We start from the raw sequence: 14069 nt of genomic DNA, 5'->3' as shown, positions 1-14069 counted from the left end.
CGCCCGTGTCCGCCAGCGCCCTCAGCGGAAAGTCCCGCCCCGGCCCGCTCCTCATTGGCCACCCCTCTGCTCCTCGCCCTACTATTCGCTGCGGGCTGCCCCCGGGTCTCCCCCTCCTCATTGGTTCCGCGGCGGGAGCACGCTCGGAGTGCGTCACGCTGCGTGATCGCGGCGGCGGAGCCAATCGGATGCGGACGGCGGCGCGTGGACAGCGCCGCGATTGGCAGGGCGGCCGCAGCTACCGGGCGAGAGGGCCAATGGAGCGGCGCGGCCTCCACGTGCACAGCCTGTGGATAAACAGGCAGCCAAAGGGCGGGGCGAGGGCCGCGGGGGCGGGGTGGGGCGGGGTGGGGTGAGGCGGGGTGAGGCGGCGCGCGGCGTCTCTCACGCTCCTGAGGGGAGCGTGGGCCGCGGGGCCTCGGGGGGACCCGGCCCCGACCCCCATCCCGGCCCTGCTCCCCGGCCCCTGCCCCGCGGTCCCGTCACTCGGCTGGGTCACTGCCACAGCGGGGTGGTGGGCCCCGCGCTGTGGGGAGGCCTTGAGGCCTCACTGAGCCTCGGTCCCTGTCATGGCGGCCGAGGGAGGGAGCGCTGCGTCGCCTTGTGCTCGGTCTCAGCCTCTCCCCACCAACAGCTGGACGGGCTGAGAACGTTAAAATGGGGCAAAATGATGCGGTACCGCCATCCCCCCCCCGATTTACCCGGGGGTTACCTGAGGAAGTCTGCGCCCCCGGTGTGAACCCCTCTCCTGGCCCTGCAGGTGAGCGGGAGGTGAAGGGGTCAGGCTGCGAACGAGCCGGCCTGGATTGCCTGCAGGCCTCGCTGTCCGCACCAGTGCTGAGTTTTTCCACACTTTGTAAACCACAGAGCACCCTGGTTCAAGAGCTTGGTTTCTACAACCCTTGCTATGTAACTGGATAGGTAAAGGGATGCGCAGAGCTGCGTGCAGTCATGCCTGAGCAGTGTAGCATAAACCTTTGCATGCAAATGATCTGTAGGTAACGCTTTGGAGACTCATCCGCTAGCATAAATGCAAGGTTTGCTGTAATTTCCAATTTTTAGAAGTGTGAGCTTAGGAGAACCCACAGAACCTATAGGAAGAGTGGGAAATGTGTCTTGTGTTGATAGGTGACTACACGGCCAGATCCAGCACGCGACTGAGGTGAGGCTGCGGCAGCTCTGTGCCCCCGATCCAACCAACAGCCAGCCCAATGCGCGTTACAAAATGAAACGCATTGCATATACTGGACAGATACTAAAAATTAATTTTGTTCTAGGAAGTGTCAAATTGGATGATTGCCCGAGTTGGCAGTCGTGCATCTTCCTGAAGGTGTGTACGATGAGTGATCTGCCAGCATTTCCATTGGTAACGAAGGAGTCATTTCCCGGTCCGAGTCATCTGCCTGCTTGAAGCTTCTGAGAGCTGCATCTTCCTGCATTCCTTCATCACTCTGGAGAGCTGGAGAACACCAGCCTGGTGTTTCCCAACTGACTCAGTTAATTACTGAAATTAGCAAAAAATGTCTCCCAGACTCAAAGCCTTGGCTTTTAAATAACTGACGAGATAACATCAGGCTTCTTCAGAATCCCTGGCATACCTATGTGATACCCTGTCCCGTGAACCATGGGCTCGGATTTAGAGTTGCTTCTGTGATGAAGAACTTGTCCTTGCTGAGAGTGAGGTAGGCCTTTTGAACACCTTTGCTGGCTACAGGTTAATGCATACCCCTGTGTTAATCAATAACAATAATGTGGGAAAAAGTAATGTGGTTACAGACGGGGGCAATTCATAGGCTTCATTTGGACCCTTGGCCACAGGTTCCCCAGCTCGTGATGAAGAATTATGTAACTAAAGAAAATAATGCTGTGGTTGTTGTTTATTCAAAGAATTTTTGGATATTCTCATCCCCTTTGTGATTTTTGAAATAGGTTTTATAGAAACTGCAAATGCTGCATTATAGTTGGGAGTTCTGGTGTATAAAATCATGCTGTCTTTGCTATTTTTAGTTGAATGAATCTAGTACAGCTTGAATGTCTAGTTTTGCATATATCTCTTCCTTCTATCCATATTTTTACATTACCAAGTATCAGGTTAGTATTGTAGCCAGCCAACAGAATATGCTTGGATGTGCGTACTGAATATTTGCTCATTTGCTAGATTTGCTTAGGTACAATGTGTGTATGCAATTTCTTGCAACGGATTTTGAAAGAGGAAAAAAGCCCGAAATCCCACACCTCCCTTTTTTTCTTGTATGAATTAGATCCTGTATAGAAGTAATTAATTCTTTTATGGATATTACGCGACCATTTGAACGTTGCCTCCCGTTTATTCTTTGCAAGTGCAAATGAGCTAGATAGGGAAATGAATAAACACAGACAATTGCATATGAAACAAAACATTATACAGAATTAGTGAGAGTGAAGAGGCTTGAATAACTGGAACAATTAGCCCATAGAGGACACAATTAATAGGAACGGTCTGTCACAGTCAGAGGATACTTGCTCCATGTGTTTGTTTGCCCATTAATATAAATCTTTTCATCTGGATTCCAAGACCAGAACTTGTTGAAATTGCTATGGAGCAATTGGTTTTCTCATCCACCCATCTTGAGAGAACTTTCTGGTGCATGAGGCATTTTTAAGTGACCAACACAGTGAAGTTGTAGCACGGATGGTGGAAACCACCTCACCACTATTTTAGTCTCTGATAAGCCAGAAGGAAGCAACAGAAGTTGAACACTCAGACAGTGTGGGTGTATGTGTGTGACTGGATGTGTGTGTGCGGGTGTATGTGTGAAAGAGCAAGAGATATATTAAAATGCTTGATTATATTTTTGTTTCACTTATTTTGGCACTTTATTCAGGACTATGTAAGAAAGAGCTGCCTGAAAAAATTAGTTAATGCACAAGTTAGCCTGTAAGAGTAAAGAATACACAGAAAGGTCTTGTTTGAGAGTATCCGCAAAGCTGTGAACAGCTCTGGCAGCAATCACAGACTTCCCTCAAAGGTGAAGGGACTAGGACAGTATCTTCCTGCAGCAGCTGGTAATCTCCTAGCTCTACTGGTTAATTTGGAGATGATTGCTGGGGTCAGATCACTGAATTTAGATGGATCCGACAGTGTACGCTTCTACATGTAGTACTTATTTTTTGACTCATTTCAGTGCACATATTGAAAATAGGCTCTCAGGGCTTGAACCTGCCAGAAGAGTTTTTGAAAGTATCATATAGATTCCAAGCTTCTGCACAGGGAAGGACACTGATATATGATTAACCATTTTTGTGGAAGATGCAAGATAAGGAGTGGTCTTAGCAACAGCGACCTCTGCCAAGTAGGTCTCTGTTTTTCAGGGATCCAAACAGCGACTGGGAAGGAAGTGAAAAACTTGATGAGTGTTTGCTGTCCTCTTCCTGCTCAAAGGGAACTGAGACAGCGCTCTTCGTAACGAGTCGGGCACCAGCACTAGGAGTTTGCCAACAAAGTCGTTCTGATCGTAGTTGATAGCCTGACAGTTTAGAGAGTGAACAGCTATTTCTGCTACTGGAGGAGGACTTTGAGAAGTGTTTGTGAGAGCTGCTAACAGTTAATTTACAAACTGTGAATTTCTTACTTGAGATTGCTGTACTATAACATCCGTCCAAGTGTCTTTCTTATCCAGTGCCAAACACGACAGACAAAACCCAAGTGCCTGCGCTGCAGTTGAGTTCTGCGGAGGAGCCACGAGGCAGGCTCTGCTTGAGTGAAGGCCTCCCAGAGGCAGTGCACAGTGTGCACACCCCACACTGACCTTCTTTCTGCGTGGTAGGGGTTGCCTGTATACCTCGTTCTTTATCTGCCAGTAGTTTCACCTATCTTGGTGGGTCTGACAGATGTTAGAAAGCAGTTGGAAAAGAACAATGAGTTTACCCCTGAAAGCAGATATTACAGGCTCTGAAGTTCCACAAAAACCCTCAGAATATAGGGCCTTTTTCCCAGATATTAAAAAATCCCCTTTCTGGGTTTGTTCATGGAGTTAGGACAGTCAGGGATGGGAGGCGATTCCTTTCTTTGCCGAGTTCCTGGCCTTTTACCAGCAAGGTCCTTTGTAAGCGCTGTGCCAAAAATGCAGCCCTGGAGTGGAGTGTGAGTTCTCCCTGGGGCTCCCAATCAGCACAAGAAGGCAACGAGTGGGTATTGGTGACACTTGCTGTCACGTACGGTCTCTTATTGCTTTTATTCTATTACCAGTAATTGAAAGGTCAGCCAAATTTTTCTTAGACAATTAAGTGACATTTAAGGATAGGAGATGCTTTCCTAAAAGCTGCTGCAAACACAGTGCCCAGCTAGTTGCATATGTCACCACTGCCAAGGTGTGAAACACCGGTGAGCGTATTTTTAAGAATGATGCTGTACATGGTACATTGAGAAAAGCAAACGCTGAGATACTGGCCCAGGAATCTCCAGGTGCACATTTTATCTTGGCAGGTGTTTGTTCATGCAGCCTGTCAGACAAAGCGCAATTGTCTTCAAGGCCACAGGACCAGTCTTAATACATGGTTAAGTCTGGAAATGGAAAATCACAAATGACAGTAGGACTGACAGTGTAGGAAGTCTGGGGCAGAGTAGGGGCAGAGTAGGTGGTGTTAGGTTGGTGACTGAGGACCAAACTGTTGAGGCTCATGCACAGAGTACTTGGTTCATATGGCTGCCTCCTACCCTGTACTTAGCTTCTGAGGGGTGGGAGAGGTGCGTCTCCTCCCCGGGTTGAGAGGCTGGGATAGAGGAAAAGGTTCTGGGGTTCCTTTCCACTTCTAGTGCCAGTGCAGTGCTGGGACCGACCCCCTCCCCTCCAGGTGAACGATCTCGGGAGGTGGCAGCAGCAAGCCTGCCCATAGGACAAGGGTCCCCCTACCAGTTCCTAGCCCAACGCACTGGCATTGCGTCTCAGCATGTGATGGACCATCATGTTTCATGTACTGGTAAAGAAAACACTTGAGTGACCTGTTGTTTGATTAAATATTTATACAGTGAATCAGATGGCAGGATCTGTTATGGCTAGTTCCCTTAGATACAAGTGATCTAAATCCAGCACTCGGTTGGGCAGCAGAGGACTGCTTGGAGGTGGCTTTGGCTGTTTACAGCTACTACAGGCTTTGCAAAGAGCATGAGTAGAGAGAAGTGGATGTGGTTAGAACATCCCTTCATCCTGGTGTCCCCCGAGGGTGGAAAGATTTATCGGGTTAGTGGCACCTGCACAATTAGAGTGGCCTTCTGGCAGTGCTTTTCTGGAGAAAGAGCTTCCTATGATTGTAATGTGGACCCCTCTGCCTTTCAGTGGCTCTGACTTCAAAGCACGGTGGTCAGAAATATTCCTATAAATATCTGTCACAGAGGGGGGATACAGAGTGCTGTTGTTGAATCAGCTCTGGAAGAGCAGTTGCATTATTCATGTGTGGATCGTGGTTTGGTGTTCCAGCTCAAGGGAATGAATAGCCAGAAAGGGAAAGGGGAATTAACAAACTCATTTGGGTTCTTAGTTGTGTGCTGCTTTTGCTGGTTTCTAGTATGGGCTGTAATTTGAGGGTTTTGAGGGCTTTGTAAAGTGCCTTTTTTTCAATTTAAGCTGAAGAAGTTTGAACTTGGGATGAACCCGAATCTCATACCAGAAAACCTCACACTGAAGGGAAGTGCACGCCTGGATCTGCACTCATCTTTTATTAGAGCATTCCTGTAAGGCATAATGTGTGCCTTGGGGTGACTCTTCAGCCCTACCAGTTCACACCAAACAATGACATGGGATCATATCTCTGAGAAAAGAGAGATGGTGTATCCAGAATCACTGTAAAGACAGTTCCAAGTGTGCTATTTGCTGGTCAGCATCTGGTTGAAGCAATCACCTTCATGGCTCTGTGCGGCTCTCAGCGCAGTCCAGCAATGCAGCAATTATCAGATGCAGGGGTGCTCCACGTGAAGTGTTTCTTTCACAACACCATTTCTGATGGCTGCTGTTGTTGCCCAGGCTTAGGAAAGATTTTACTTCAGCAGCAAATGGAGATAATGGAATGCTTTATGCCAAAAGGGAATGCAGAGTAAGAGCTGCAATGGATGGAAAGTGGAGTCAGCAGCCTGAGATGACACGAGTGATCGGCAGGGCAGGAAGCAGCCGGGGATGGCAGTCGAGCTCTGCTGATGGGAATGTGTGCTTTAACTTAGAACAGTGTTAATTGGCTTTTACTGCTATTTCAGCACAATTTGCGATATAGACACAGCCTTGTTCTGCCCTTAAAAAGATGCGTGTGTTGTGAGGTACCTATGCTTGATGTCAGATTGTGGGATTGTTAGAAGAGAAAGAGTGATGTTAGGGAAGTTGCACAAATGCGTTCAGATATTCGACCTCCTACACCTGGAGTAGTGGAAGTTGTTTCATGGCTTGGAGCCTCTTTCACTCTAAGACTGAGGGAGGGTTTGGAGTTCCATGGTAACTGCCCAGAGTTAAGTCCATCTAGTCAAGCTAACCCAGTATCACAAGCTGCAAAGTTTTCCTTACATGCTTTTGCTCAAGCTTAAAGGCCCAGCCTTTCAGTCATCATATGATTGCAGTACCTAGCACAGGCGGGGAGCAAGTGAAAGCAGGGCACCGTCACTGGTGAGGTGTGTGCAGGTGGGGTCTCCCCACATGGTCCCATCAAAAAAACCCTGGATGTCAGAAGAAGACAGAAAAGCAAGCGTAGCCCCAAACAACCCAGCTCGTTAACAACCTTTCCCTAAAATCTGGTGACCAGAATAACCTTGGACCTGTAAGCAAGGCATATCATCAGGCCAGCCAAGGATATTCTTGGTGTCACAAGAGAGGACATTGAGCTCCTGCCTCCAGTGCTTTGGAGGAAGGTAGAACACCCCCAGCGATGGAAGCTGACTAACAAACCTAGGGGGAAAAATCCTCTTACATTTACTGGTAACCAGCTGATGCTGCAAGGCATGAAATCTGATTATCGTTATTGTCTTAGGGTAGAGCCGCACCTTTTATGAGCGTGTCCTGTTATGGAAGTGAATCTGAATCTCTCTCACATCATTTCGTAGGCCCTGGGTAGACCAGGACATTTTGAGTCACATCTTCCTCCCCCTTCCTGTGCATTCAAGTAGAGACTTTTGCAAACACAGGATCAGAGTACGCAGCCTAGGAAGAGACTGAATCTGGACCTATAGATGCCAGGACATGGCAACACCATTATTCTTTCCCGTCGCCTCTGGTTTTTATTCATCACGCTTCAAGGAAATTGTGTCTTAATTCAAGGTAGAAATTATTAGTTTCTCAATAATAGGTTATTGTTTTGCTACTCTGTATGAGGTTGAATCATTCACAGTACTGAATTCTTCTAGCTAGCTATCGAGAATTGTCATCCTAACAAACCTTTGCTTTCATAAGCTGAAGAAGTTGAATCTTTTATGCCTCATATCTTGATGCCCATTTTCTCATACCTGTGAGTCTATGTTTAAACTTTCCCAGGTGTGTTTTTTTTTTTAAGCCATTAGTGGGTTGACCACGTTTAAAAATATTTAAATATTTCTTGAGAAATTTCTCAGTAACCAGTTCAAGATAAGATTAAAAGAGATGAAAAAGCTGGGCTGACAGTGGCTGGTTAAGCCTGTATTTCCTTTTAAAATAAAGTACACAAATTATTCTTAAATGTAAGAAAAGATTGTGACTTTCTGTCATTTCAATTACTAGATATGTATGTAGTATCTGTGTGTTACAGACATGCGTATATACGCATGTATGCATATATGCATAAATATATATGTGTAAAAGAAGAAGAGAGCATGCATAAAGCTCACTTGCTATGGTAACTATTGTGGAAGCCAATAATGGTCAGCTAGCCGTGAAAAGCACGGGAGACAGGAACACACTTACTATTAATACTGTTCATTTTCAGAACTGCTCACAATGAGGTTCCTATTTTGACACTTTCTTCTGAAATATGAAGTATTGGGCATTGTCAGAGCCAGGATACAGGGCTAGATGGACTTTTAACTGCCTGCTGTTGTGATTCTTATCTTCCTCTATGGGGTGAATTAGAATTCTTTGGATCAATGAATGTACACAGTCTTTTCTTGTATCAGAATAACATTACACATCCTCTTGTCATTATAACACACCAGAAGATTATTTTCAATGATAATGACAAGACCACGTCAATCATAGGACTTTTGTAGTGGGAATTTGCTTCTTATTGCATCTTTCATGGGGCACATTTTCCCCTTTTTTCTTCCTGAATTACCACTCAGAAGTTGGTAGGAAAATGTTCAGAATTTAAAAAAGAGAAAAAGAAAACGTCTCACTTCTGCTGCCACCAATGCTCTAAGTTATACAGACATTAACTTCTCCTGTGCATCCATGATTATAAAAATGGCATAGGCAGAGCCTACGTTTTGTTCTGCTTAAATATCTGTACAGATCACAGCTTTTCCCTGATAGATGCTATTGTTGGAAAACATTAGTATGCACTACCTGTATTTTTTCATGTTCAAAGGAAGCAATCACAGAGCACTTCATTTATTTTACTAAAAGCTCAGTAAATGCTGCACTGTTGCCATTCTGCAAAGAATGTATTTTCATATAGAGGCATTATCATTAACAGATTCTTTTCAAATTCCAGGAAGAGTGTGATATTTTTATTTGGAATAATGAAGTCTGAGCACTTATAAAATTTTATTGGTTTAAGGCCTTTAATTTCCTCCACACTTAATTTTTTTACTCAAGTTCACTGAAAATTTCTTCTATGTAGACTAGTTCTTCTAGGCCCAATGTTAGGTCTGGGGCTCAGTATGTAACTGATGAAGACACTGACTACTGGTGTCCACAGGATCTGAAAAACATAGATATGGATTACTGAAGGTGCCAACTATAAACTGCACCAGGAAGTTAACTTATAAAAACCAAAGATTTAGCTCAAATGTTGATGGAGCAACAACTTGAGGTGGCTGAAGTTAGGCAATGTGGATCCTTTTGGTGTCTCTGGAGAGAAAGGCGCATTTTCAGATACGTGTCAGACACTGCCATGGATTTAGGGGTCAGTCTCACTCTGAAATTTTAGGAAGTTAAGTCAAATTTTCCAATATGAGGGACAGGAGCATAAGGCTTCCTGAAAAGTCGGCAGGATTTAGGTTCCTGAGTTGGGAAGATGCTTAAGAAATGGGGCTGATTATCACCTCGATTTAGCACAATTTATTTATCTTTGTTTTCGTCATTCTGTGCATTTTTGCTTGGGACTATTTGTCCTTCTAATAAATAACCAGTTTAAAATTAATTATAATTGATTTTTCTCTTCTAAGTCTTCAGTTTTCATACTTTGCTAATCTGTAAAACTTCCCAAGAAAAATGGCGGCGTAATTGCAATATTTAGCACCTTGACATTAACTGTATATTTCACTCATGGCCAATTTAAAAATCAAAATAGAAACTTTGTCGTAATCTCCCTTTACAGTTTGGGTTATGAGAAGCTGAGAATTCCCTTAGGCTTGATTGATAAAACATGGCATTTATCCTATTCCTAGGATGATGTTCAGCAAACTTTATGACAGAGGGAAACAGCTGGTAAAGTGGGTTCACGGAAAGGTGAAGGTAATATAGACATAAAAAACAAGAGGATAATGATTTTAAAAGGGGTAATAGTTGTAATAACACCATTAACCTTTTGCTTCAAATTATTGAATGTGTGGTCTCTTCAGCAGGCTAATCAAAGGTTTGCATTAACAGCAATGCAAGAGAAAGTGGCAATATACAACCTGAGGTTATTTTTTTCTCTCTTCCAATTATTCACTATCAAGTCCTCACCGAAAAAACAAAAGGGAGATAAAACCACCCTTTGGCTGTTGAAGACCCCTTTCATTTTTGAAATGAAGCTGACTTGCTTTCAGAAGAAAGTCCAGCTTCCTTCGTGCTTTGTAAGAGGTGGGTTTTGCTAGGGAAAAAATAAATGAAAAATAAGTATAATTTGTTATAGATACATAGAAATTAAAATCAGAGATGTAAACAGGTAGCGAAGTGCTACAGGGTGGCCTGCCAGTAAGAGCTAGCCCCGAGCTGTTTGGTGGACCTGCGTGGAGGGAGATCATCAGCAGAGGCTCACCTAGAAGGGCCGGTCTCTTCATGGACAGTGTAGGCACGTCACTGCACCTGGGACATGCGAAGCTCCGTGCTGCTCTGCCTAGGTCGATTCTGGTATCTAAACAGCTAAGACAGCCTGGATCAGAGAAAAAGTGCCTTTGTTCCTTTCCCGTTACATGCACACGAGGTTGACTAGCAGAGGCAGACGATGCTTTGACAGTTTATTTGCATGCTAAAAGGCAAACGCACTGATGGTGGAAAATTGCCATAGATGATGGAAAAGCTCCCGATGACTTGATGGAGTAATTCAGAAATTTGTCCGGTTGGACAAATCTGCTCCGTTGTACGATTTCGCAGGTGGTGATTCTCATTGTTCGCTTAAAGCATCTACCCGAGGTGCGCAGCAGAGCACCCTCGGCTGGAACCCTCCCTTCTGTATGCAGTCAGCGGAGAGAGAACCACCCGAGTTAGACACCCAGAGCAAGGATTGCCTGACTGGCTTGCAACGTTCGTGTCAATCTAATATGAAAGGAATAAGTGTAAAAGGAAGTTTGCACCGTTCCTCGCTGACAAAACCCCATACTATTAACAGCCCCATTCTGTGGAATCAGAAGATGGTGAAAGACTTCAGGAGCAGCGTGCCTTGAATTTGAATTAGCCAGATTGAATTTAAAATCAACAAGCTGAAAGGGACTGAGATAAGAAGTCAGAACATTCAGAGGAAATGAGAACTGTTCCAGGAACTAAAGGTGAAAGAAACACTAAGTCACATTAAAAATATTCAGCAAGAAAGAGAGACACCTTTTCTTTTTCTGGACACCTTTTCTTAGAAGTCGTCTATAATCAGTAACCTTTCCCAGGCACTTTCCCAGGCTGTTTTTAGTAGCTGAACCCTTTGTTTCAAAACCACCCATTGATTCAGTGCCCTAAGTGAGAAGTAATTAAGGTGGACAGAAATCTTGCCTGCTGTATGGATGTATGAGGTGTAGAAAAGAGAGGGAGAAAGGGGACTGAATGAATTTTTCCAAGAGATAGCTCTCGCAACACATGTGAGTCTGCTGTAGTGTATCGTTAGATATGTGCGTGTGTACATGTGCAGCTCTATTCATCTTTCTGTCTATTGATCTCTTTATTTCCGTATACACACATGCTGATGTACATGCGTGTGTATCCCTGAAAGATAATGAACTGTTTAGGCAGTACTTTGTCAGAATATCATTTAAAGAGTTACATCCTTTTAATGCACAGTAGTTTAAGCAAACTCCAAGGTTCTTACTTGGCAATAAACCTATTAAATCATCTTAAATACCATGTCATAATGACAATTTGATGCCACCAGATGTGGCACTAGGGATTTTTTTTTTTTTAAATGCTTTCCTGGAGATACAGCTTCCTGAATTTTAAATTCTCTAGCCTGTTTGCACAGCTGTTAGACCACAGAGCTCTGCCATCTTTTTGCCTTGCATCAGTTATTCACTAAATCATGTGTGGCATGACTACAAACTCACTGCATCTAAAACGTTTAGGCTCATATCCACTTCACCCTCGTAAAGGCTGAATAGTTGGGCCGTATGGGAGAGGGTGTATGAGCGTTAAAACCCAAGAATCCATTCCAGCTGTGGAGCTCCCTCATGGGGAGATGCGGTCAGAAGACTACACCTCGCATACTCCTTTTCGCTGGCTACTTGGCATCCTGGATCTGTGAAAAATATAGATGCCTGGCCACTTTCCTGGCTTTTCCTACCTTGCTAGCCAAAAAGGCAACAAGATTGGTAGTATGGCACCACTTCTACGTGAGGGAGATGTAGGAGAGGGACGCATTAGCAGGGTACAACAAGAGTCAAAAAAGCCCCAAACCTCTCGCAAAGAAATGCTGATTTCCCACAGTGCGTATTTAAATAGTCGGGCAAGCCATGAGAGGCTGTGGAAGACTCAGAAGCCAGCAATAGAAATATGTTAAATGAGGAGCAAAATCAGTGGAGGAAAGATGCTTTGCTGGCCCTGAAACACGGTGGTCCAGAAGCAACCCCTGATCGAAGAAGACCCCAATTTTTGATTGACAGAAAACAGGAGGCCATCTAATGAGCAAGCTGCTGATTTACCTCACCAGCAGCACTGGACCGATCAAAGATGGGACACTGGGCCCTTGCTCTGGTCCAGTATGAGGGGCACCATGTTGTCAGGCTCTCTCTCAGTGCTGCCTGTTCTGTAGAGACCTCTGAGACCTCTCGTTAGATGTGCCTTTTCTCCTAAAAAAGGCAGTGGGCATGTGAGAGACATATGTTGGCAGGGATCTGAAGTGAGGTTGTGAACTCTGTGCAATTAGAACATGCTAAAAAGTGTGATCATGTTTGAGGTGCAAGTATTGACAGTGGGATTTGATGCTGCTCATGAGTCGGTCTAAATCGCAGTCCATGATCCCAGGAGATCGCTGTGGGCATTTCCCAAGGGTCAGGAAAAGCAGCACAAGGCTCCATAAGCCTGACCATCCACGGTGACAAACACCCCCTGAGCGGGATTCGGTGTCATCGCAATACCAAGCTCTTATCGGTGCCAAAGGATTATTAAATCCTGATTTTATGTGAATTAGAAATACTCTTAAAAAGGCTGATTCAAAGCCTAGTGGAAAGATTACCGTTGCCTTGCATCGAGCCTTGGTTTGACTTGCTATTCGGCTCTGGGGCTGACACGCAAGTGTTTGAGCAGCTCTGTATTGACGAGGGCATGAAATGCTGTCTAAATTACCCTCCAGTGAAGTGTAATATTTGATAACATCAGTAAATACAAAACAGAAACAAAATGACAACAGCATTTGAGCATCTTGTGATAGCAAATGAGGTGGAAAAGTTAAATGGATATAGAAGAGGATCCCCAGAGGTTGGATCGCAGCATGATGCTGGTAGGAGCCCAGTTGTTACCGTATCGATATCAACATGTGGAGCTCTACATCTTTTTGGATCCTAGCTGAACAGATTTGCTCGTAGCTGCCTTTTCTCTTACTCGTATTGTATAGGCTGTCCTCCTTTCCTACCAGCAAACAAATAAAAACTCTCTGCCAGCTATAGCAGCAGTTTACATGGAAAAGCAATGAAGCAATTTCAGGAAAGTATTAGATGTAATTTTGGCTTTGTTTTGCTGTCACTTAGCAGCTAGAAAGAGGAGATGCACTGATGTGCAGAGCCAGGCGTGTATTATGCAAACTCATATCACAATCTCATTGACTGTTCGTGGACCCTCATATCTCTCTGTTTCCATCTGTTGTTTTAAGACTAAGTTGTTTGGAGGATGTCCAAATCCCTTTCCCTTCCCCAACTTTGGTGCAGTACCTGTCTGCCTTAGGCTCCCTACATAGACAACAGAGAGAGAGGCTTCTCCAAGAGCATGATGTGCCAGGGGATGCTCCCTGCTCTCCTCCTCCTTCCCTCCCTCCATCCTCTTCCCCTGACTGCACCGGGATTTTATACATTGCACCAGTCAAGGGCCGGAGTCGGATGGGGGGGATTTGGGCTGTGCTGCTGTCTTCAGCTGGTCACGGTTCAGAATTCGGATGACAGAGGCTGTAAGGAGTGTGCATGTGTGATCCACCGGTTGCCCGTGGCACACGAGTGGGCAGCAGCAGAAGCTGCCGTGGCTCAGTCTAGGCACTAGCTCATGGCTGATGCGGTATTTCAAGAGATAACAAGGGAACGCCGAGCTTATCCAAGAAAACAGAAATGACACAGATGATAAATAAGCAAAGCATATAAAACCTAAACTCAATCCTATTAAAATTAAGTATGTTTTAATTTCTGAAAAGAATGACGTTTTGGTGTTAGGTTTACTGAACAGGAAAAGATTACATGCATCATTAAAAGAAAATGTTTTCAAGGGCCCTTTTAAAAATTGTATCTATGTTTGCAATTGCCATGTGCAAAATATAAAAATCAGAGAAGGGAAAAAAACCCAGCAAGCAGTGGAAATAGCCCATTTTGTGAATTATAG

At 44.7% G+C, this 14069-nt stretch overlaps 1 long non-coding RNA gene across 1 annotated transcript in view; it reads left to right on the top strand.

Annotated features, from left to right (window-relative positions):
* Positions 1 to 381: 381 nt before the first annotated feature.
* Positions 382 to 14069, top strand: part of LOC142362583 (uncharacterized) — a 51659-nt gene continuing 37971 nt past the window's right edge. The window contains exons 1-2 of the long non-coding RNA XR_012765175.1: positions 382 to 760; positions 1278 to 1682. This is a non-coding gene — a long non-coding RNA (uncharacterized LOC142362583). The remainder of the gene's footprint in view (positions 761 to 1277; positions 1683 to 14069) is intronic.

The sequence above is a fragment of the Opisthocomus hoazin genome, chromosome 10 (assembly GCF_030867145.1).
Source record: "Opisthocomus hoazin isolate bOpiHoa1 chromosome 10, bOpiHoa1.hap1, whole genome shotgun sequence".
NCBI classification, from domain to species: Eukaryota; Metazoa; Chordata; class Aves; order Opisthocomiformes; family Opisthocomidae; genus Opisthocomus; species Opisthocomus hoazin.
Note: the sequence above shows the minus strand (reverse complement) of the source record. Positions and strands in the feature narration are given on the sequence as shown.